This window comes from Mesoplodon bidens, assembly GCF_964165515.1.
Source record: "Mesoplodon bidens genome assembly, chromosome: X".
NCBI classification, from domain to species: domain Eukaryota; kingdom Metazoa; phylum Chordata; class Mammalia; order Artiodactyla; family Ziphiidae; genus Mesoplodon; species Mesoplodon bidens.
Genome location: NC_138163.1, coordinates 138,578,690 through 138,603,013, shown reverse-complemented (window position 1 = coordinate 138,603,013; position 24,324 = coordinate 138,578,690). Strand labels below are relative to the sequence as shown.

General features: G+C 46.7%; 1 protein-coding gene across 1 annotated transcript in view; it reads right to left on the bottom strand.

The window, feature by feature from the left end:
• The window catches only part of LOC308608562 (pseudouridine-5'-phosphatase-like), a 442,308-nt gene that overhangs the window by 158,536 nt on the left and 259,448 nt on the right, over positions 1–24,324 (bottom strand). Inside the window, exon 6 of the transcript XR_014014194.1 lies at positions 11,119–11,225. The gene's annotated coding sequence lies outside the window, so the exon portion shown is untranslated. The remainder of the gene's footprint in view (positions 1–11,118; positions 11,226–24,324) is intronic.

Here is a 24,324-nt window from a genome sequence, read left to right as displayed (position 1 = left end):
CCCTCAGGGCTACCTGAGTTACTGCTGTTGGAATCCCCACCCGGCCAGTGTTTTCCCGTCAATCCCAGGTGTGCACCTTGGCATCATCCGGGAAGCTTTCAAAGAAGACTCTTCCCAGAACTGTGAAATCAGAAGCTCTACGCTGCTGCCTGGACATTCTTTTAAAAGTGAGATAGGGCTTCCCTGGTGGTGCAGTGGTTGAGAGTCCGCCTGCCGATGCAGGGGACACGGGTTCGTGCCCCTGTCCGGGAGGATCCCACATGCCGCAGAGTGGCTGGGCCAGTGAGCAATGGCTGCTGGGCCTGTGCGTCCGGAGCCTGTGCTCCGCAACGGGAGAGGCCACAACAGTGAGAGGCCCACGTACCACAAAAAAAAAAAAAAAAAAAAAAGTGAGATAAAATTCACATAACGTGAAATTAACATGTTCGAGCGTATTATCCAGTAGCTTCCAGTATCTTCACAAGGTAGCGCAACCATCACCACTAAGACGTTTCTCAACATTTTCATCACCCCAAAGAAATCCTGTAACGACTAGGCAGTCCCTCTCCATTCCCCCTGCCCTCAGCCGCCAGCATCTGCTTTCTGTCTCTAAGGACTTGCCTATTCTGCACATTTCATGTAAGGAGAATGATACACAATATGGTCTTTTGTGTCTGGCTTCTTTCACTTAGCCTAATATTCTCACGGTTTGTCCACGCTGTAGCCTGTGTCATCCCTTTACAGTGAGTACTGTTCCACTGGACACACAGACCATATTTTCCTTATCTCTTAAACTGTGGATAGACATCGGGCTGTTTTCACCTTTGCTGACTGTGAGTTGCTCTGTTTGTGTACATCTGTCTGAGCACCTGTTTTCAGTTCTTCTGGGTATGTGACTAGGGGAGGAACTGTAGGGTTGTGTGCTAATTCCATTTTTAATTGAGGAAACGCCAAACTGTTTTTGACAGTGGCTGGACCACTTCCTGTGCCCACCAGACACTGATATTTTTTAAAAGTTCCCCATGGAGTCCAAACGCCAGCCAGTGTTGACAAGCTCTGCCCTATAAGCAAAGATGTCCTTGTCAACCCTCTGGACACATATTTGTTTAATTCAGTGGAGCCCCTGGACCAGTGGCAAGAGCATCAGCTTGGAGCTTGACAGAAGTGCATGTTCTGGATTCCCACCGCAGACCTACTGAATCAGGAGCTCTGGACGCAGGCAGGGTCAGCCCTCTCTGTTTTTGTTTTTTTTTGAGAAGATGTTGGGGGTAGGAGTTTATTAATTAATTTATTTTTGCTGTGTTGCGCCTTCGTTTCTGTGTGAGGGCTTTCTCTAGTTGTGGCAAGCGGGGGCCACTCTTCATCGTGGTGCGCGGGCCTCTCACTATGGCGGCCTCTCTTGTTGCGGAGCACAGGCTCCAGACGCGCAGGCTCAGTAGTTGTGGCTCACGGGCCCAGCCGCTCCGCGGCATGTGGGATCCTCCCAGACCAGGGCTCGAACCTGTGTCCCCTGCACCAGCAGGCAGATTCTCAACCACTGCACCACCAGGGAAGCCCAGCCCCCTCTTAATGCAAGTCCCCAAGGCAACTCTATGGTTTCACAACTGATGCCCTACATACAATTTCATAACTTGCAATATTTTCACCTAACTCTACATCTTGTCCATTTTCCCGCATCATGGATCATTATTTGAAAATATAACTTCCAACTTTTATCTATGATATCGTAACACAAAACAAGCCTATGATTCACTTAACCATTCCTTCTGGGGGGCCTTCTGGCCTTTCCCAGTTTTTCCCCAATATAAATAGAGCTCAGTGAATATTCTTGACAATAAGTCTTTGCCGACCTCTCTGTATATTTCCTTTGGTTCCATTTAGAATTATAATGAGCAGATCGTAGAGTTTTACACATTTTCCTCCTTACGCTGTGCTGAGTACTTCTTCGGGTATGAGCTCTTCCTGTGGATGGAAATCCTACACATCACGAATGAGGAAGAAGAAATGAATTACTGGTTATGTTGAGTATATAGGAAATACTGGGTTGATTTTCCTACCAAACCAGGGGGGAAATAAATACAGTCACGTTTATTCTCTAAGACTTTTCCAGTCTCCCTCTGTTTCTTCAGTATGTATGATGCTTGAGCCAGGCATTTACATTCTCCTCTTATTTCTCTATCCACAATGGAAGCGGGGAAACACACTCTTGTCTCCTTCCCGGGAGCCGCTCAGAATCAGCAGAGGAGAGATGCTCCGTGTGGGGAAAGCTCTTTGTAACCGCAGAGCACAGCGCAACATGTGAGGTGTTTTTATAAGTACATTCACTGCTTTGAAAAGTTCCCTCCCAGAGGTGCCCCAATGGAAATATCCTCATTTGCTTTGAGCTGACACTTTCATAAGCCTGACCTATGTGGTTTTATTTGCTCTGAATTCGTAAGGGGCCGGCTCTTTACATGTGCCTATTTTGGTGGCTGTTTGAACACACTCCTTAAATAGCTGGGTGTCAGTTCACCTCAGTTTGATTTTGTAAATAGCACATTTCTGGCTTTATTTTCCATTTCTCAAAAAAAAAAAAAAGGCCACGGATAAGGACATGCATCATTTTTCTATGACCGTATTTGGTTTGGAGTCCCACGGAAAGTGTGTATGTTGCCTGTATTCTCATTTTTATACAATTTTACTCTCTCATTGGTTTATATGATCAACAAGCACAAATAAGAAAAAGGATGGGGAAAAAACAGCCAAGTAATAAGCCCTACAAACCTGGGGAGCCTAATATCGGAATACGTGAACTCTATAGAGCTGAGAAAATGTGGAAAGCTCTTCTTTTCTTGATGGTGTGACATAAACTGTAGAAATATCTTAAGTGTAAATACCCTTCCCACTTTGTGAAATCAAAAACCCAAATCAAGCTCCTGGCACAATGAACATTAAAAAATATCCCAGGTATGAAAAGTAACGCACAGTTCTGCTGCAAATTTCTCTGGTAACAAAAATATGAATACTTATTTCCCCTCTCTCTTTTTGCCCCCTGACCTAGAGTGTTAAGAGGAAAAGCTGATGTTCTTGGTTAACGCTTCGTGTTTTTGATGTCCGCTCCTGTCTATGCCCTTGACACACTGTTTCCACTGGATGCATCGTGATGGAGGTTTCCTTTGGGGGAAGAGGTAGCAGAGAAACACACAAAGAAAACAGGAAGCACAAAGATACAGTGATACAGTGATGTGCTGGGTAACATACTTGATACCGCAGTTTCCTTTCTAAACCTTCAGAGCAGGTTCCCTACTTAATGGAAACTCTCAGATCAAAGCGAAAATAGGTAACAGTGTCCATTTTCACCAGCGGCTGTAAAAAGCCTCGGCTTTCCTTCTAAACGACGAACATTTGTAGACCCGGAGAGGGGCAGTAAGCAATAATGGGCTATAGCTCCGGAAGACACCCATCCCCCATGCCACGAATAACACTTCTCCCAGTAAAGAGGCGTTTTGAAAAGACTATTCTAAAGCACAGAAGAGAAGCTTTCAGGGTGCTGTAATGAGCCAAAACGAAAAGGCAGGGGGCTGTGAGAAACAGAGCTGCTTATCGGAGCAAGGGGATCATCTGTCGTTTCGCTCCCTTTTCTCCCTGAAATTCTGGCTCTCCCCAAAGTGTGGAAGCTGGGACTTGCTAAGTGGGCAGCCTTGAAAGGTAAGGCTGAAATCGCCCTTTATCGGCCCCAGAACGCCTGCCTCGCGACTAGGATGTAGGTGAGCCACCAGGAGAAAGAGGGATGCAGATCTACCTGGGACCCTGGTCCAGGACTCAGGGCTCAGCCCGCTGCCTTTTCAGTAGGCGAACCCTGTCCGCGTTCCCCTGCGCATCTCCGGGGGACTCAGGGCTCGCCCGGAGGGACGTGATGGTGTGATTCAGCCCCTCGGAAGCGTCTGCTCGCCAAGTGTCAGGAGCTGGGAGCAGAGAATCCTTTGCATCCGTCCTGCTGGAGGCAGCCCTCCCGGAGCGAGCAGCCCTCGGCTCGGGGGGCTTCCGAGGTGCCGGGGGACCCCCCGCTTGGTTTTAAACTCAGAGGGGTGGGGGGAAAGGACTGAAAAAAAAAAAAGAAGCCAATTTCCAACAGACCTGACCAAGGCAGGGTTCAATGGAAACGGTGGTGTTTGTTTAAAAGCGGGGAGAGCGTGCCGGCTACAGCCTTGACCTCACGTTAGTTACTCGGTACTGGCTGCAGCCTGGGAAAGCCGCGTCTGTTATGCAGACGGCGGGGGTCGTCAGCGCTGATGGAGGGTGTAGGAGCGCCAGGCACAAAGTGGATTAGGTCTCGGAACGCCAAGCTGGAAAACCCGCTGGAAGCCGAGCGCGGCACGCCGGCTCCGGCGGGAGGCAGACACACCAGGCGCCCGTAGAGCGTGTGCTTCGTGGCCGCCGCTCCGGACCCTCGATTTTTAGGGGCAGCGCTGAGAAGGGAGAGCGCAGGGCCGGGGGAGCGCGGCCGCGCAACCGCAGGCTCACTGAGGACCAGCCCACTGCCCGTGCTCTGCTGCGGCCTTGCTGCGGGAAATGATGACCCGCCCTCCTTGGGAATGTTGGGAATGCCGGCCGTTCCGAGCACGCTACACAGGGCGACCTGTGCTCTTCGCGGGCAGAAAAGCAGAGGAGGGGTGGGATAGGGAGGGTGGGAGGGAGGGAGACGCAAGAGGGAAGGGATATGGGAACAGATGTGTATGTATAACGGATTCACTTTGTTATACAGCAGAAACTAACACACCACTGTAAAGCAATTATACTCCAGTAAAGTTGTAAAAAAAAAAAAAAAAGATTATCCAGCAACTTGGAATGGGGAGATCAAGGCTTAGATATAATAAAGAATAAGAGATCAGTAAAAAAAAAAAAAAAAGGACTCGGGCGGAGGCAAAGGGCTCTCAGGAGGTTCCCGCGCAGCCCTAGGGGTCGGCCTGGAAAAGACTCAAGGGGCCCCAGGGCAGGGAATGCACTGCTGAGAACGGGGTGCGTGCACGAGGCGCCGGGAGCTGGGAAGGGCTACTGGGGTCGTACACACAGGGATGGCGGGGAGTGGGGGGCACAGGTCCGCATCACGTCTTGCAGCCCCTGGCGTCTGCCGGGCAGGTGGCCTCCAGCACCCTCCACTGCGGCTCACTCGCGTCCCCATTCCCACACTGCCCACCAGCACATCGGCTCGGATCCCAAGCATTTCAGCTGTCCCTGGACGAGTCTGGGCGCCACGTGGATGACATTCGCTTCCCCACCCAAGGCAAGGGAGGCGTCATCGCAGTGCGGCCCTGACATTAAGGGAAAGAAAACTCACCACCCTAATATTCTGCGGTGCGTTCTCCTATCTGTGGGACTCACTGGATTAATGATGACAAATGAATCCAACCAGGTGTCTCATCTTAGAAGGATGGGCTAGATGGCTAAATGTGTGGGTACACACACACACACACACACACAGAGCACCAAAAACAACAGCAACAAGGAAAATCCAACCAGGAGAGAGGGAACACTTAAAACATTATCCATTGCGAGGAAATATCCATTCATCGAGCTTCAAATACACAAATCCCACTAGCAGGGAAGGAAGCATTAGCACAGGACCTACTGGGGAAAGAGCGCTCATTCATCAGACTTTCACGGGCCCGGCGTGGCAACAGGTCCAGATGATACCCATCTGGCTTTGAGACACGCGTCTCTACCCAAGAGGCTGATCGCAGGGCCCTGTTTTATGATCATTGTGACGTGACTTGGTGCCGTGTGGTGGCCTCCTGGGGTGACCCCGAATGTGACATTCCCCACACGCTGTTGTTTCCAATTTGGACAGAGGAAGGTATTGACACGTGAGCAAAGAAGGGAAGGTTCCTGCCGTTCCAAGCCTTCTCGAGGTTAAAAGTTAGGTGACTGAGCTGCCTGCCCGATTCCTGAAGAGGCCTTTGTATTTGTCGCAGGAATAGAAACTACATGTCTTAAATTCCCCAGATGTCTTTCTCTAGGGTGTGAGTTCCATAATCCTCTCTATCTCCTTTGCCTCCATTATAAAGTCCCAGGGGAGTTAATTCCTCTAGGGAACTGGTTCTCAAGTGGGGGGTATTTAGTAAGTATGGGGGTATTTTTGGTTTTCCACATAGCTGGAGGTTGGGGGACTGCTACTGGCACCTAGTTCAGAGGCCAGGGCTGCTGCTAAACATCTTACAGGGCAAAGGACAGCATGTCCGCAACAAAGAATCACCTGGCCCCAAATCTTGCCATGTCAAGTTCTATTCTAGGGTGGTTACAGATGGATACCAGGACAGATTGAGTCCTACCTGAAATAAAAGTACCTGGACCTGGCAAACCACTAAGCAGCATGTGGGATCTTAGTTCCCCGACTAGGGATCAAACCTGTGCCCCCCTGCAGTGGAAGCACGAAGTCCTAACCACTGGACGGCCAGGGAAGTCCCAGGAAAGTCCTTTCTGCAAGTGGCTTATTTGTTCTTATGTGCCATACAAGCTTTGTGGAGCCCATAAAACCACACCAGGTCTGCACCACCTAAGAGAAAACTTGGGCTCTACAGAGTGTTACAAATGTGCAGGTAAGTCCTGGGAACACAGGTGTATTAGATGTTGCCAGGTCCATGCCAGGCAGGGAATTTCCGGTGCCCGACCCCTTCCCCCTTTTTCTCTGTGCAACCCTGCCTGGAATACTACAACTCCACCCTTGGGCACCAGGCACACTTTTAAACACATGGTAGATTTCTGAGCGTATGTGGTAATGGTCTCTGGCCTAGGACTGGCCTTTCCCTGGTGTCCCATCTTCTAAAACACAAGAGCTGGTCTAGGAGCCCATGAACAGCAGCCTGGTCATCTTTAAAAGTGTCACTGGACAAAGCGAGAGAGAGGCATGGACGTATATACACTACCACACGTACGGTAGATAGCTAGTGGGAAGCAGCCACATAGCACAGGGAGATCAGCTCGGTGCTTTGTGACCACCTAGAGGGGTGGGATAGGGAGGGTGGGAGGGAGGGAGATGCAAGAGGGAAGAGATATGGGAACATACGTATATGTATAACTGATTCACTTTGTTATAAAGCAGAAACTAACACCATTGTAAAGTAATTATACTCCAATAAAGATGTAAAAAAAAAAAGTGTCACTGGAAAGAACCATAATTAATAAATGTTCTCGGCATTATTGTAACTGAGCAGGACCCTATGGGGCCTTTTCCCGAGACAGACTTCCACCCCCCATGTCGTCCACCTGCCTCTTGTCTACAGAAAAACTTTCGTCAAACGATAAATTTAATCAGAGAAGCGAGAAAATGCAGAAGCAAAGGAAAACAGTCCAAGAGGACAAAATAATAATAGTTTAGCCATTAAACAAAGTCAGAGACCCTTAGCTCCTCCTCAAGGGCTGTAGATCATATTCTGAGCCACGTCCCGTGAGCTGTTTTGTAGATACTGAAACCCCCGCCAGGTGGGAGAAGTTAGCTACGTGATGACCAGACTGTAGCCATGACACAGGCTGCCACAATTCTGAGAACTGGTGTCAAGGTAATGGGAAAAAGGTGATCCTGGGGCTGAAGACTAACTGCACGTAAAACAATCAAGATGACGCTGGTCAGACTACCGCAGGACCAATTTCAGAGCTGACTGTACCGCTTCTGCATGGAGCCCCCTGCCTCCCCCTGAGCACCCCTGAAACTCCCCTTTAAAAGCTCTTGCCCACAATCAGCAGGGGGGAGTTGGCTTTTGGACATGAGTCTGCCTTCTCCCCATGCTGCCGGTCTCCAGAAAGAAGCCAGCTTTCCTTGACCGCCAACACTAGTCTCTCGAGTACAGGCTTTGGAGCAGCAGCAAGCAGCCAGACCTGAGTTTAGTAACATTTTGTGGAATGTGGTTATCCAACATTTTCAAACTACAAGATTCGGTTGGTTCACCAGGAAATGTGGGTTTACCTTATCAGAATTAGATGATTTCTCATGATGTCTCACCTGCTATAAAGCATATGTGCATCTCTTCCAAATAGAGCCGACCCGGGCCCCAGATAGATCACCAGCCCATCCCCACACTCAGCAGGTCGGGAGAAGAGGTATTCAGTGAGTTCTGGATCCTCCAAGCCCGGGAATTAGCGCAGGCTTCCCAACCACCAGGCAATCATTTGGCAATGGAGGTGGGTGGTGATATTTTACATCGGTGAACACTTAAGTCATAAATGGGTTTCTTATTTATGGAACATTAGAGATAACTGCAGTTTTCCATTTAGGATTCAGGAGTGGATTGTGTCTATTTTTAGGCAATTTAGGTGCCCTCAGGCAGAGGTTTTGCAAATACGTTCACATAATCACCATCGAGCAACTAGATCCTGTGTACTTAGGGCCCTTCCAATCATGGCTTTCTATATACGTCTTATCTTCAGGCGAGGGGTGCATATGTCATTTGCGTATTATGCTGCTTCTGCCCAAGGTTGCAAGTACTGGATTATACAAACAGACATCGGTCCCCAAAGGCACGGCTGACATCCTGGAATTAAGATTCTGGTCCTGGGCCACTTCAGGAAAACCATGTACTAGACCTGAGATGATGGAGATTCTAAGGAAAGGGGACCACTTCCACACCATCAGTACCATTAGCGGTCTGATCCCAAAGGGGAAGGAATCACCTGTTCTCTTCAGTTGTCTTACAAATTCTGCCTGTTCCATCTTTAGCTGGAGTCTGACTTCAGGAAGTTATTTCCTCATCAACAATAATACAGACTTGCCTCCTGGTGGGCTGTCAAAGTCCTACTTGATGCCTTTTCTGTCCCCACGCTGTCCCAGTTACCCTGACTTCTGGGAACAACGTTTACGTCAGGTCAATGCTTCACGTCTGCAAAGCGCAGAATGAAAATGAGCTCAGTGTGCCACCTGGATGCACATGCCTCTCGTGTCTGACAATACCAGGCGTATCACAGAACATCTTTGTGAGCCCACACCATATAGAGATGCCAGGATGGGTGAGATGCACAGACACAGAGTCAGGGAAAGAATTAAAGGCAAGACTCAGGGGCACAACTGTAACCCAGGGCAATGGTTTCACCGAGTTTTCTGCAGACGCTCACCAGGGCCCCAAGTCTCTTAAATGTCATTGTTGGTGGCAACCATGTAAAATATATTATATTTTACATGACTGCCACCAACTACGACATGTAACCCCCCTCTCAGAGACGCATGCCATGGCGACGACCATCCTTTCTCCACCAATTTGCACGTTTTATCAGAGAGTAATTCATTACTTCTGGTTTGATCTGAGTCAACTGGTGATAACTCAGAAGGGTTTTTCCTCTTACGGTCACTATTACCTAATTTTAGAGACAGTCTTTTCCCCATAGGTACCTGCTTAAATTAGTAAATCAAACCATGCTGTGTTACCTGTGGTTTTATTTCGCTTTTAAGATTCCTCCATTCTGCAAATGCTTTACATATGGGTAAGAAAATGCATTAGCTAATTTCCTTCCTACCCAGAGATGCGTTTCCAAGGGATTTTCCACTTCGATATTTGAACCTTCCTCTTCAAATCCTATTTTCTTTTCTAATGTCTTTCATTTTCATAGAAATCGACATGTCTTGCACCTTCATTGCATTATCGCCCAGGATGGTGTTCCCACCTTACACACAGCTCGTAGGTTGGATACGTCTTCCCACGGAACCGCAATCATTAGGTAACTTGACTGTCAAAAAAAAGTTCACTTTCTTTCTTTAATGTTGCCAACCTGAGTTTTAAGTTAGCTTTCCCTCAGTTTATTAACTTGGAACAAGAAATGATCAATACGTCAAACGCCTGCATCTCAGCATGGTTCCCTCATTCCCTCCTCTTCCCACCCCTACCAGCAAAGAGCAAATCCCAGCAACTTTGTAAGGAAGATGTTTTTTATGTAGCGACAAAACAGCAGCAGCGTCTATGATAAACAGATGTGGGTCTCAGGCCAGGCGTCCGTATGGCTCTGCTTTCTTACCCACCGTACACGTCTCTCTTTCAAGTTAATGGGACTCTTTCTCTTTCACTCCCATCACATGGAACCGGACGTGCCTGGTTCCCTTTCCTCTGGGGATGTCCAGATTCTTTCTCTAGAAATCTCAGCCCTCCTTTAAGGTCTCAACCAGATCCAACCACCTCCACGGATACGCAGTGCCCTGCCCCCCCCTTTTCTAAAACCCTGTAACATGTATGGCACAGGCGACTAGTTGAGTCAACTCAAGGCCGTTTCACTTGTCACTGCCTTCTTCAATAACTAGTTATGAATCATCTACTATGTGCCCAACAAAACGCTTGGCCCCTGGGACATGACAGTGGAAGAGACATGCTCAGGGCCTCGGTCTTGGAGTTTTAAGAAACTTGATGCAGAAACAGACATTCAGCGGAGAAACATACAAGGCATTTACTTATTAATAGGGTGATTCCCACGTCAAGAAGAGTACATCTGTACAAGACACACTATAAGAAGCTGCATGGCTTCTCTGAGTGAAATTCCCAGCAGATGCTCGAAAGAAAAAAAAGAGAAAGAAAGAAGGGAAGAACCAAATGAAAGAAACAAAAGGAAAGAAAAGAATAAGACACGGTCTGGGTGAATACTTCCGGTTACTGTGTACAGACTCTGATTCCTTTTGTCTGAAACAGCACCCAGCTTCCTGGGGAGTCCTGCTGTCAGAAGACCTAGCTCTGATTTTAAATATTTCAAACATTCTTTGCCACTTCGAGTGCCTGCACCTATAGCCTTCCGAGCAGGACAGGAGTGTGCACTCTTCTGGACACCAGGTTAAAGCATCCAATCCACTAAACGCTGGGCATCCCTCACCTGCCCCCCTGTGCACCTTTCCTGCTCCTTTTTTCTGGAGCCTGCATTCAATCACATCCATCTTATTGCTGGGACTTGTTCCTCAGCATCTTAGAAAACATTTTACCACCACCTCCTACATCTTGTTAAGTCAACGGAAACCTGTTATATTCCTTTTAAAACCAATGTTTTTCTCAACTTCCTCCTCTGTCCTGCGATGGGGGGCACTTCCAACAGACTCTCTATTTCCATCCCATCCCATCTCTCTCTCTCTCATGGATTCACACTGGAAGATGACAACAATGGTCCATCACCATGTCACTGGTCAATTTTTGTACAGTTTACCTGGTTTACGTGACTTCCTCTCAGTAGACAGAGCTCAGAGATGATCTGGTGGCTGCTCGAGGATCCACTCATGAATCCACCAACATGTCGTCAGAATCTCGAATACCCTAAAACGAAATGCAACGTGAATTATGACAAGAGAACGTACAACTCCTTGCTCTGGCCTCAAACGAACATGTGGCCTTTCGACCTTGGGCTGGTGTCTAGATATAAATTGAAGCATCTCCGTGTCTCATACTGGTAGCTGTGAGCATCGGCACAGATCCCCTAGCAAAATGTATCGCAGGGCAAACTATTTAGGTAGAGAGCTGGGGAAGAAACAAAGTATGTCTTGTGCTTGGAGAGAACGTCCCCATTTCATGATCTGTTATTGTCATATTTGGTTTTGCTTTTTGTGCTGTGGAATATTATTATTTTCTAAGATGCTGTGGAACTAGCGCTGAATCCAATCCAAATGATGCAACTGAACGGGAGCAGAACGTGCCACCCCAAGATGTGACTGTAGGGGTTCAGGTGTGGTGCCCCCAAATGTATCTGTGGGGGATCAGGACGTGTCACCCCAAGATGTGACTGTAGGGGTTCAGGATGTGCTGCCCACAAATGTACCAGCAGGGGTTCAGGACGTGCCATCCCAAAATACGCCACTTTTTGGTATATTGATAATTTTGAGCTGGAAGCACTTGGAAGATAGCAAATGCAGGGAGAGACTTTCTCTAAACCCCTCTTTATCTCCTAAAGACAGATCCTCCCAAAGGAACCCAGATGTCATCAGTCCCCTCATGGGAGTGTCATCAACCTGGCAGGCTTGGCTCCCATCACAGTACAGGAGTCTAGAGACGTAGTTACGTACGCCTGCAGCGTAGAGAGGAGAGATGCAGACACTGAGGTGTGGTCCACCCCACACCCAGACACACTTCATCACAAACAGGCCCCCTCCCATCCATCCTTCTAAAGCCCCATCATCTCTCCTAAAACCCATTTACTCTCCCCAAAGAGGCTCATGTCCCACCTCGCCTTCCCCAAAAGCTGCCTGGGGGAGCTGCCCATTTGCCCCTGGGTACCCCCCATGTGGACATGAGCTAGGCAGGAAACAGACTTCTGTGTGTTTCTCTCTCATCAAGCTGTCTTTTATTACAGGGGTCTCAGAAAAGAACTCAGAAGGGTGGAGGGAAAATTACTTTTCCTCTGCTACACAATCCTTCATGTAACTGTAGGTAATTATTTTTCCCTGAAGCTCTTTTACACAATTTTCTTATGTTTATAGCATAATAACCTGAGAGCAAGACTTGGAACATTATTTCTTATTTGCGGAGAACGGAACAGTATGGTCATTAATGACTTTCTTCTCACGACTAATTTTCTTTGATGCTTGAACTTATTATATACTTATTGGTCAATTGTTTGCTTTCATTTTTTTTTTTTTTGTGTGGTACGCGGGCCTCTCACTGTTGTGGCCTCTCCCGTTGTGGAGCACAGGCTCCGGACACGTAGGCCCAGCGGCCATGGCTCACAGGCCCAGCCGCTCCGCGGCATGTGGGATCCTCCCAGACCGGGTTACGAACCCGTGTCTCCCGCATAGGCAGGCGGACTCTCAACCACTGCGCCACCAGGAAAACCCTTTGCTTTCATTTTAATCATTGGACTCAGCAGATTTTCTGTAGTTATTGCCAAAAGCTTTGGAAAAATTACATTTATAAATCTTGAAGCAGACTAATGTTTTCTACACTTTGGCCACTATGATTTTGTTCCTAAAGCTTGTGCTTATGAGAGGGAAAAAAAACATACAAAACTAGTTTATATGTAGCCGCAAATGTTTACTTATCCTACTTCATAGGAAAAGAATTAAACCTTCATCCCACAAATACTCAGTGAGCACCAACTGTGTGTTCTAAGTGCTGGGGAGAGGGCAGGACAGATAAAGTTGCTTTTATGAAGCCTAGTCACTATAGTAGGAGCAAACAACAAACAAACAAATAGGTACATGAACAAAATAATTTATATTACGTGCTGTTCAGTGTGAGAGGGAGTGTAAAACATAGAAATGGAATGAGTCACACGGGTGAGGAGCCTTAAGAATGATGCTAAGTTGGCAGATAGAGAAACGCTTCTGGACACGTGGTCAGGGAAGGTTTCCCTGGAGAGAGGACACCTAAACTCTCTTCAAGAGGAGAGGCACCAGGTGGAAGCAGAGCCTGGGGGAGGCGGTCGTGTTTGTCAACAGAAAAGAAGAAAGGATGGTAAGGTCGGAGGCTACTGAGCAAGGGAGGTAGAAAGGCAGCCAGCTCAAGAGGTGGGCAGGGTCAGGGGGGCTACTCGGAGCCCTGGGGTCTTGGGAAGGAGTCTGCGTTGTGTACGGGGTGGAATGAGAGGCTACTGGAGGGTTCACCCAAATCACTCCGTCTGCAGTGTGAGCACACTGTGGCAGGGAAAGCACAGCTGGAAGCGAGACACAGATGAGCCCAGCAAGGCTGAGCGATAAAGGAGGTAGTTTTCTATCCATGTCATCCCACCTGTTCTTCTCGTCTGCATCACTGCTGTGAAGCACTACCCCCTAGAGAAGAGGCTGCTTGCTGCTTAGATGCCCACTTGGACTGCGGCCAGGCTGGACAGTAGAGATTGTTATGAGTGATATCAGACCAATTAATAGAGAATGACGGAGTTGGGAAGCCTTAAACCCCAGAAACATCAGTACTGGTTAGAAAGAAAGTGAAATTGGCCGGACCTTAAAAATACTGTTGGATACCGTGTGACCCCAGTGTCCTTCCCCGACCTACTTCTATCTACTGCACTCGCCGTTAGCATCCCTACCCTCCACTGCCTCACCAGGAACGTGGGGGCTTGACCAGCGTCGAATGAAAAAAGTATGAAATATGAGGTCATGGGTCACAGCAGGGAAGAACCTAGCTGCTAGAGGACATGTTTCTTCCTCTATAGAAGCTGGCTCGAAGGGCATATTTAGATTCATATAGGAGTGACATCATTTTATTTCTCCCTGTTCTTCAGCTGGGGTCCTTTGTTAAGAACGGTGAAGGATCTCAGATGTTCGTGTGGTTCCATTCCAACAAGCCAGCCTACCAGAGCGTCACAGATGATGGCAGAGGACAAGAGACTCCTGGGTCAGAGGCAAAAGACTGTCTCTTCTCGCAGTGGCGGCAGAAAGCAAAGTAGCAGCGTTTGCGCTGGTCCCCGCAGGAAACAGGAAGAGGGCTGGGTGACGCCTGCACACACGGTGGATCGTGGGACGGGAGAGGGACCCTGTGCTGAGGGAACGGGACAATAGGCCAGAACGCTGATAATAGGCCGTACACCTGTCTGATTGCAACAATAGAGGAAGACACTGTCTTTATTAAATGGGGAGTGCCATAAGCAATAAATAAAGCAAGCCTGCCATTTGCTTTAGAGGAAGACCCTGTCTATCTTCCAAAGCTGTTAGCTATACAAACATCTGAGCAGGACCCTGTGGGGCTCCTGGGCACAAAAGCCTTTTCCTGTCCCCCATTTCTTATTTGCAGGATAAAGGTTTCAGCCTCCTACATCTCCCTGAGTTCCAAAGGGCAGATTCAAACAGTTACTAATCAGGGGAGGGAGGGGACGCAGAAACAAGAGAGGAGCTGTCAAGACACAAGAGCGCAGCCTTGGGGCAGGGTCCTGGCTCCCCCTCAAGGAATATACATAACAGTATCTTTGAGTTCTTCGGCAAGAACTAAAGCTCCCACCCAGGTGGAGGATGGCAACTTTAGGCTGAGAACAAGGTTCCTGGGACACTGCCCTGTTACCTAAGCACCAACCGATCAGAAGAAGGTCACATACCCTGCAGCCCTCACCCCAAATTTTGCAGATAAAAACTTTTCCCCCCAAACCATCACGCAGGTGGGGGTTTTGGGCACGAGCTACCCGTTCTCCTTGCTTGGCTCTGCAATAAACCTTTCTCCGCTCCAAACTGCAACATTTCGGTGTGTTTGGCCTCACTGTGCGTGTGGCACACAAACTTGTGTTTGGTAACACATCCTTGAGAAGACAGCTCAGAATAAAGGCCGTCACTACCTCTGCTTGCAGTTGATGCAGAAATGCAAGAGATCCCAGATGAATTGTCTCCCCACACCTTTTTAATGTGACTTCTTGAATAAGAAAATTATGTAAAGGTATAATAGAGCCTAGAATACATCAAAAACTGAGACATAATGACTCTTCAGTCCCCATGAAAAATGGGGTGAGAAACTCTCCATAGGTCAGTCTCCTTCCTCAACATTAGAGCTTTACTATTCCCAACAGCAGGTTTCACAGCTGCTTTAGAGCTTTCCAGTACAGTCCTAAAAGAAAATTGATGTTCAGACAACTTAGGGGCTTTCAACGGTGAGTCATCTTGACCATCTGAATTGTGAAGTTAATTGCTACTATAACCTCTCTGAAAAGAAGTGAAGCTCCGTGATTCAACATCATTAGCAATCCCAAGTCAATGCCTTATTCATTGTGTGAGTGCCAGCTTTGTAGACCAAAAGAAGCCCTGAATGGAAGGCTATTATTGCCTATCAACTGTGACACTTTTAAAATCATTAGAGATGCCTAAGGGATGGAAATTGATGGTAGTTTGCTTTAATTAGGTTCAGAGAGCGTGTGCGTGTGCATGCACGTATGTGTGTTGATGAGCAGTAATTTTCAGCGAGTCCCTTTGTTACGACTGATATTTTGGACTAAAGTTATTACTTAAGAGCGATCAAGTTATGGATGGAGAAGAATGGATGGAGAACAGCGAATAAAAAGAAAGACCCAAAGTTTCCTGGACAATATGGTAAAACACCCTAAAGTGCTTCCTCCACCAAATTGTTTTCAATTTTTCTACCCAGTTAGTTTCCACCAATCTATTAGCTCAACTCTCCTACTTTGGGCATACAGAATTGAGTAAAGAATTCACTTTAAAACATGTTGTATTTTGTAGTTTACATCTGGCAGAATCACTGGAGCATCCAAGTCTTTCTAGATTCTGTACTGATTTGTGTATGTTTGTAATCAAAGACCAAATAAGACAGAGAGAGAGAAATTAAAGAGGACAGGAAGCCATATCACTCAATTCTGTACTGATATGTGTATGTTTGTAATCAAAGACCAAATAAGAGAGAGAGGGAGAGAGAGAGAGAAATTAAAGAGGACAGGAAGCCGTATCACTCAATCATTCCAAAGTTATTCACCTCATCTGAACTTTCTGGAACAAAGCAGAGATCTTATAAATGGGTGAGATGTGCCTAGAGCAAAGGACGTATTCCTCCAGATTGTTGCAAATGTTCACCGTGTAGCTCTATCAGGTACAGAGCAGATGGTATAACCTCTGGTGCCTTTGAGAGAAACAATTTGAACTCTGTTGGTTTAGGGAAATAATTTTCAACCTAAATGAGGAATTAACTACGGAGGGGGGAAAATAAATTGTTGAAATGTTAAAAGAATTATGCTAAAAATAAAGGAAAAAGAACTTGATAAATTAAGAGACTGCAGTTAGAGTCTCCCTAAAGGTTATCTGAGTGACCACCTTCTTAATGGTGGTCATCATACACACTAAATTGCACATATTGGTGATGAGACCAAATTATAAAAGGAATTCACTGGACTGTATGCAATTGAAAATCTGATTAAAACTCATCTGTCTTTGGCTCCAGAGTGAAAACTCAAAGTGTCAGTTCTTCAAGCGGCTGTTAGCTGCTCTACACAGCCCCCAGTGATCTCTGCCCCTGCTTTTCACACCCTTTTATACATCTTCCCTGCACTGTTTCACAGTGGGCTTGTTTGACCAATAGGACACTACTGTTCATACAGTGATGGTGCCTGATTCCCAAGGTCATAAAGTGCATTATGGTTTCTGTCTTGCTCTCTGTCTTGGTTCACTCATGCTGAAGAAAGCCAGCAGCTGCCATGTAAGGACACTCAGGCAGCCCCATGGGGAAGGCAGCATGTCAAGGATCTGTAACCTTCTCCTAGCAGACAGTAAGGAACTGTGACCTCCAGCCAACAGCCATGCAAATCAGTGTATTCCCAGCTGACATCATCAGATACCCTGACACAGAAATACTGAGCTCAGTCACTCCAAGGTTACTGAGCCCCAGAGACTGTGAGAAAATGAACATGTGTTACTGTAAGCCACTCCACTTTGTGTTGCTTTGTTACACTGCGGTAGATAACTAAGTGATATAATCACCAACACCATCCTCTATGTTAGGAACAAGATAAAAACATTGAGACTGAAACCAAGCAGGACCCTTTGGGGCCTTCTTGGGGACAGACAAACCCTTGTGTCTCCCAACCCTTGTTTGTAGAAAAGCTTTAGCCTCTGAGGCCTTCTCTGAGTTCCAAAGAGCAAATTTAATCAGACAAGTGAGAAAATGAAGAAGCAAAGGAAAACAGTCAAGCTAGAGAAAATAATAAGAGTTTAGCCACTAAACAAAGTCAAGGACCTTTAGTTCTTACTCAGGGTTACAGATCATATTCTGAGCCATGTCCTTTGAGCTGTTTTGCAGATACTGAAAGCCCCACCAGGTGGAAGAAGTTAACTGCGTGCTGACCACCAGGACACAGACCCCAGACCAGCTGGAACCAAAAGGTTGATGATGCCGACTCCCGATGACCTCACCACCAACCAATCAGAAGAGTGTCCACCAGCTGATCACACAGCCCGCAACCCCCCTCCCTCACCCTGCCTTTAAAAACCTTTCCCTGAAAGCCATCAGGAGAGTTTGGGCCTTTTAAACACCAGCTACCTGACTCCTTGGTTGGTGCCTGCAATAAACACTGCACTTGCCTTCACCATGACCTGGTGTCAGGAGATTGGCTTGACTGCACGTGGGCGAGCGGACACAAGTTTGGTTCAGTAACAAGACTATGGCTTAGATGAGAAGTATTCAGTACTTCACCCATTAGTTGACGTTGGTGTCCAATGAAACTGGTGTCAATGACATTGATGGTGAGACTACTGTACTCGTCATGTGTGCACAATTCATCAGTTGGTGTAACCCCACTCTTGCAGATATTATAGCCAATGTATTACAATGCAGAATCTTTCAAAATGGGAATAACAGTGGATATTTTATTTTTTTCATTATTCTCACATGTCCACATTCATACTTGAGAAAAAGATAAAGTAATCAAATTTTGTCTGAATTAGACAAGCTGATTCTAAGATTCACAGGAGGGGGGGAAAACATGCAAAAAAGCCAGTAAGATTCAGGAAAAGAAAGTTAATTAAGGGGGAGAATGATATGGAAGATATGACAATCATATTTTATGATTTTCCTCACAGATATGAAATCATATTTTAAAGCAATAGTTATTAAACAGTTTGTTTCTGGCTCATGGGATATGACAAGAATATTTATTGCATGATTATTCGTAGCAATACAAGTTTGGAAGTAATTTAAAATGTCCACCAATAGAAAAATGGTGAAGAAAATTACGGTATACCCATTCAATAAAATGCCATGCAAGCATTTAAAAAATAAAGCATGTCAGTACGATTATGGAGCGATCTCCAAGTGATCAGTTTATGTGGCTAAAATAAGATGTGAAACAGATGACCCAGAGACGTGCTATGTGGTTAACGGTACAACTTTACACTTGTTCCTATAAAAACAGATTTTCAGTTCACAATGATGATTCTTCACTATGACATTTCATTCTTATTTACCTAAAGGACTTAGAGGAAGTGTAGACTCATGAGGTTATAGTTTCAGTGGTTCGAATAGACCTAAGTCTTTTGGAAAAAATGCATCACACACTTGGTTAAACTTGCAAAGTACATAAGGTATTTTAAGATCAATGACCTCTTGATATTCAAGACACCGCTGAAGATTGTTTAAGGTCTTTACCTCTTTATGTTCAAACACATTACTAAACCAAAAGATGAATAGTATATTTTGCTATCAAAGAAGCCTTGGAATAAACAGGGTAAGACGCTACGTATTTCATTGCTCAAAATGTCTTGGGAAGAGAGAAACAGAAACTGAACATATGTTGATTTTTTTTTAAACGTTATTTTTATTCCATCAAAGATTTTGAAGAATTGGGCTTTAAAACTATGATCCACAAATTATTTATAGTCCATTCATTAATATGATTTTAGGAATAACTATTTCTTAATTCGTTTCTCAAGAAAGATGAAATGGATACCTATTTGAAGAGTGCTATACAGAAGACTAGGGTTTTTTGTTTTTTGGGGTTTTTTTTTTTTGGTAAAGTCTCTGAAATCCTAACAGAGGGGAGCTACTTAATTAAAAAGCTGCTTCACTGAAAAACTGGAATTCAGTAGGAAGTAGTATATTCTATACTTATTGCAGATGCAAAAACACGTCTGGCACCTGTAACAGCCAGATAGTTGATTAAACTCTCTTCTTTCTGAGTCTAGTCTAAGTCAAAACTTCGAAACAACCCTCCCCACTCTTCCTCTCAAAGGGTTAAAGGACAAACTTCCATTTATTAGATTTCCCAATGCTGCCAAATCATGGGAAATCTGTATTCCCTACTATCTTTATCTAATGGGAGAAAAGTCTTAATCCTCGTTAGAGGAAAAATAAAAGAAAATAGCCACCATAACTAACAGTCCCTAACATTAGCTCCTTCAGGGAACATTTAGTTCATATATGTAAAAACTGGCTCTGAGCCATAATTAGAAACAGAAAGTATTTGTTTGTCGGCCTCTCCCCTGCAAACTTTAAAAAGTTTCCTTCTTTTCTCCTCTGAAAGGTTTCCACTCTCAATGGGAGTGCTGTTTCCTACCACTTCAACTTGATTTTCCGCTATTAGGTGAAGGATGCTCACACAGCACCACATTCATTTCGGTGGCACTAAATTCGACCTAATTCAGCAAGCAGGCCTCTGTTAATGAGGCCTCACATGGCAGTGACGGCAAGCCCGCCTCTAAGTGCGGCTGATCGATGCTCATCACTCAAGCGGCTCTGGTGGTCAATTACGCCGGCTTCTGAGCAAGGCCCAGGGTCCCTTTCTCATTAACAACCCGGACCTGCCTAAAGTCACAAGGCGCGCTTGCCTTGGCATCTCTCCCTCTGTGCCTTGTCCGTCTTTGCCAGGAACCCCCGTGGGGGGTGCCAGGGGAGGCGTGCTCCCTGCAGCCACTTCCACATGGCCCCTGCCTTCCGGCTGGGAACTGACGGATGGGTAGGTCGAGCTGCAGAGGGAGCCAGCACAGACCTGCTGTTTGACCCCAGGACACGAGCCTTGTTTGATGAGGCCCCAGGGAATGAGTACAAGGAGCTGAATTTAACATAATCCCGCTCTGCACTTGCTGAGAAAAGGAAGAACATGAGATGCCCACGCGATGTCCTTTCCTTCCTGGCCGCCGTTCTCCGCAAAGAGCCCTACACATACACACCGCCTTTGGGCCCAGATACCACCTAGGCCAACGGGGTCAAAAAGTCAGCCCTCTGTTACATGGTCGAAACTGGTGTCTCCCAGAAGACTGTCACGATGTCCCAGCCCACACTTCTCTATGGGAACCAATGCCAAGAAACGTCGTCATAAACCAAAGGAAATATGTTGTTGCCCCCACAGACACAGAAGTAATGACTGCTGGTCGGGACAAGGCGGGGAGGGTCTTGGGAAGGATGGGGTTGGGGGTGGGTGGAGAAGGAAAAAAAGGACATGCTGATAGGTGGGAAGTGTTGTTGTTTATTTAAATTGTTTATTTATTTTGCCTTGTGCCTTGTGCATTATGACAGGCGACTTTCTCCATAAGAACTAATTCATTCTCTCTGGGCACTGGCATCCTGAATACCCCCCAGAGGGTCTCTTTTCGACAACAGAAGAAACCCTGGTCTCAATCACCCCCTGTTGTAGGTTGGCGTGCACCTCTTCGTAAGTAATTTCAAATACGCAGAAGTCCTTTTTTTTTCTGCGGCCACAATTAACTACACCCCGTTAGTAGGCGGTGCTGTGTGTTTCCCGGTGGTGATCTGACTTCAAAGTGAGGGGCAAGCAGCGATTTGGTGGCCACCGAGGAGAGGGCATGGCATAAGAAGGAAAAAGACATGGGAGCACGTGGAGAGTGTTAAGGGGGGGTGAAGGCAACACTGGGTAGCACTGATGTACTACTTCCTTGTCCTCAGACCCTGACGAGGAACAAATTGGGAATGAGCAGCTCAAGCAGGACTGTCCGGAGGTGTGTTTGCGTATGTTTACTTCCCGGGTAGTACAGCGCTCGACAATCACAGCCATTGGTCTGTGCTTCACATCTTCCCTTTACTATACAAAAGCCCTCCAGCCCCCACTGTAATCACAGGACAAAGTACACACTGTACAGGCAGGACACTGCACCTCAGAGGGTGCGAGCGGATACACCACCTCCTCCAGCCTCCGAGCTGACGTGACACACTCCAGCCTCACAGCACCTGACTTCCCTCTTGTGTAAAAGGGGCCTCAGAATGACAGCTGGTGGACGAAGGACTATCCTCCCCACTTCACTCGTGGGGAAACCGAGACTGGAGGAGGGGCCAGGCGACAAGACATTTGTTATATCCTCTTGCAGGGGGGATCCTTACAGAAACGACGCGGGAAATGGAGGCAAAGACAAAGCAAAGATGAAACGCGGTTTTCGGTTTTCGGGCAATAAAGACAGCACACCACCCACCTCATTATCCCTTCTCGTCGGCCAAGGGAAGCACGGGAAGAAAGGAGGACAGTGGTGGCCCTCTTTTGAAGACTGCCTTAGCGGAATCCAACCTCATGCCGAATTTCTCTCTTAGCAACAGGATCATTCCTAAACTTTTGATACAAGATGTACATCTGCCCCAGTTTGACGCATGTCTTCAGTGGCCAAGGAGACGGCACGATCCTGGTTTGTGCTGCTGAAGGACTTACATGCTAGGAGGTAAGAGAAATAGGCCGGGGCGTCTGAGATCCATAGATGAACAGCCTCCACTGATCAATCAACCAGATAGTTGCACAACCCTTCACACTTCCTCGCAGAGCCGTGGCTTCGAGGGAGACAAGATTGACTTTCTTTCTTTTGCGCCATCTTAATGATATCTGTGAGAATTAATTCAGGGGGAATGTGTTCATTATTTCTATACTGTAATTCGTATTTCTTCATTGATTATTTTGATGTGAGAGAATTGCCTGACACGATGTGATCCCAAGGGCTCCCGCATTAATGACACACAGAGGTGTGAAGAACACTGTGAGCTGCAGGAAATGGTCATATGCACATACCAGGGAGGCTACGCACACATGTGTATACAGACCACGGCTGGTAATCAGGGCAAATTCAGACAATCTGATGCTTCCTCACAGTATGGGGGCCCTTTTCGCTTGGAGTTTATCCATCTGACTGAAGTTCTCTCCCCGCTGGAGGGCTCCCAGGGAAGGGAGTGCAAATCTGGAATCGGCAGACATGGTTGTGTGCTGTGTTTTTCGTGGAGGTCTTAGAAAAGACATTTAACTTCACAGCAGCTGAATCTTCCCACCTTTCAAGATGGGATCATTGTTTCCGGCTGTCTAACCTCATGGTGTCTGTTAAATGGGGAAAAAACGGTGCCCAGGTAAGTCTTTAGTATGTGGGGCTGTCCTGGGCATTGTGGGATGTTTGTTTTATTTTTCATTCTGTTTTACCTGGGTAAAGATGCATAGGCATCTTTTTATTTAGTTGGCGTATTGTTGCTGTACAATATTACGTAAGTTACAAGTGTACCATATAGCGAGTCACAATTTTTAAAGATTATACTCCATTTATAGTTATTATAGAATATAGGCTACATTCCCCGTGTTATACAATATATCCTTGTAGCTCATTTATTTTATACATAATATCCATAGTTTGTACCTCTTAATCTCCTACCCCTGTGTTGCCCCTCCTCCCCTCCCCACGGGTAACGACTACTTTGTTCTCTGTATCTCTGAGTCTACTTCTTTATGATGTTCACTAGTTCGTTGTATTTTTTAGATTCCATAAATGCCCCCTGGGGGATAAAACTGTCCCCAGTTGAGAACCCCTGATTTAATTCAACCAACGTTTCCTGTGCATTTACCACGTGGAAGAGACAGAGCAGAAGCAAGCGGATTTTCCTCCTGCCCTCACTGTGCAAGGAGGTGTTGGGGAGAGAGGGGCATGACCCTGAATCATCACCACAGTCTTTGTGGTTCTTTTCTCGAATGTGTGTCTCCCTCCCCAAGCTTCCGGCAGCCACATCCACTTCCCCGAACTGAGGGCATCTAGAGAGTCATCTAGGCAGGAATTTACGGTAGATTTCAGGTCAGCAGGGGAGAAGTGAGAGAGAGAACCACGTGCTGGCTGAAGCCCAGGTAGCATGAGTCCTGGATCTATGAGTGTGTGGTCAGGCTGCAGCAATAGACAGGGAGAAGGGAGAAGCCCAAGAATCCAGTGCGGGGGGGTGGGGTGGGGGGGGCTTGTTCAGGCTGAAATTCTTCTGAGGCTTCTAAGTGGATTACGCTAATTAGGCAGGAGAGTGTACAGTCTTGGGAGTTCTCCAGAGAGATGGGCTGGGACACACGGATATAGGATTCTGTTGGGAGGCAAAGGGTATGAGGACGAGCTCCATAAGCCAGGAGACACAGCGCCGGGCTCTGAGAACACCAAGAGTTACTGGCCACGTGGATGAGGAACGCTAGGCGATGAAGGCTGAGAAGGAGCCGCTGGAAAGGTGGCCCAGGGCGAGTACTTGGTTTTTTCTTGAACAGCCCAGATCATCTCTGTATGGCTATGCTCAAGTGCTGTTTTCACTCAAGAATCCCTAAAGGACATTGTCATTGTGTGTGTTTGTTTCTGGTTTGCTTTCACGTCTTTTGCTGTCCTTCTAATTCCTCAGGGAGGTCATTCCATCAATGGTTAACGGTGGGAGGGCAGAATAACCTTAGGACCCAGCTCTGTGACCCCTACGTTGGCGCTCTGTGACCCCTATGTTGGCACTGTGCCCCCTACGTTGGCGCTCTGTGCCTGCTTTCTTAGGTGTGGGGTAATTGCCACATAATACAACTATGCACGGATGCCACTGTCTTACTCTTTTCCCTGATAATCAGAGCACCCATCTCAATGACATGGCTCACTGAATTATCTGTAAGTCAAAATTTAGTTTTCAGTGTCTCACTATCGGTGCTCTGTGTCTGACTTTCTCACTTGCATTTGCAAGAGAAACTGTGTCCCTGTTTCTGTGGATTTTGAAATTGAAAGAAGAGGATTTGGGGCATAGTGATTTTTTT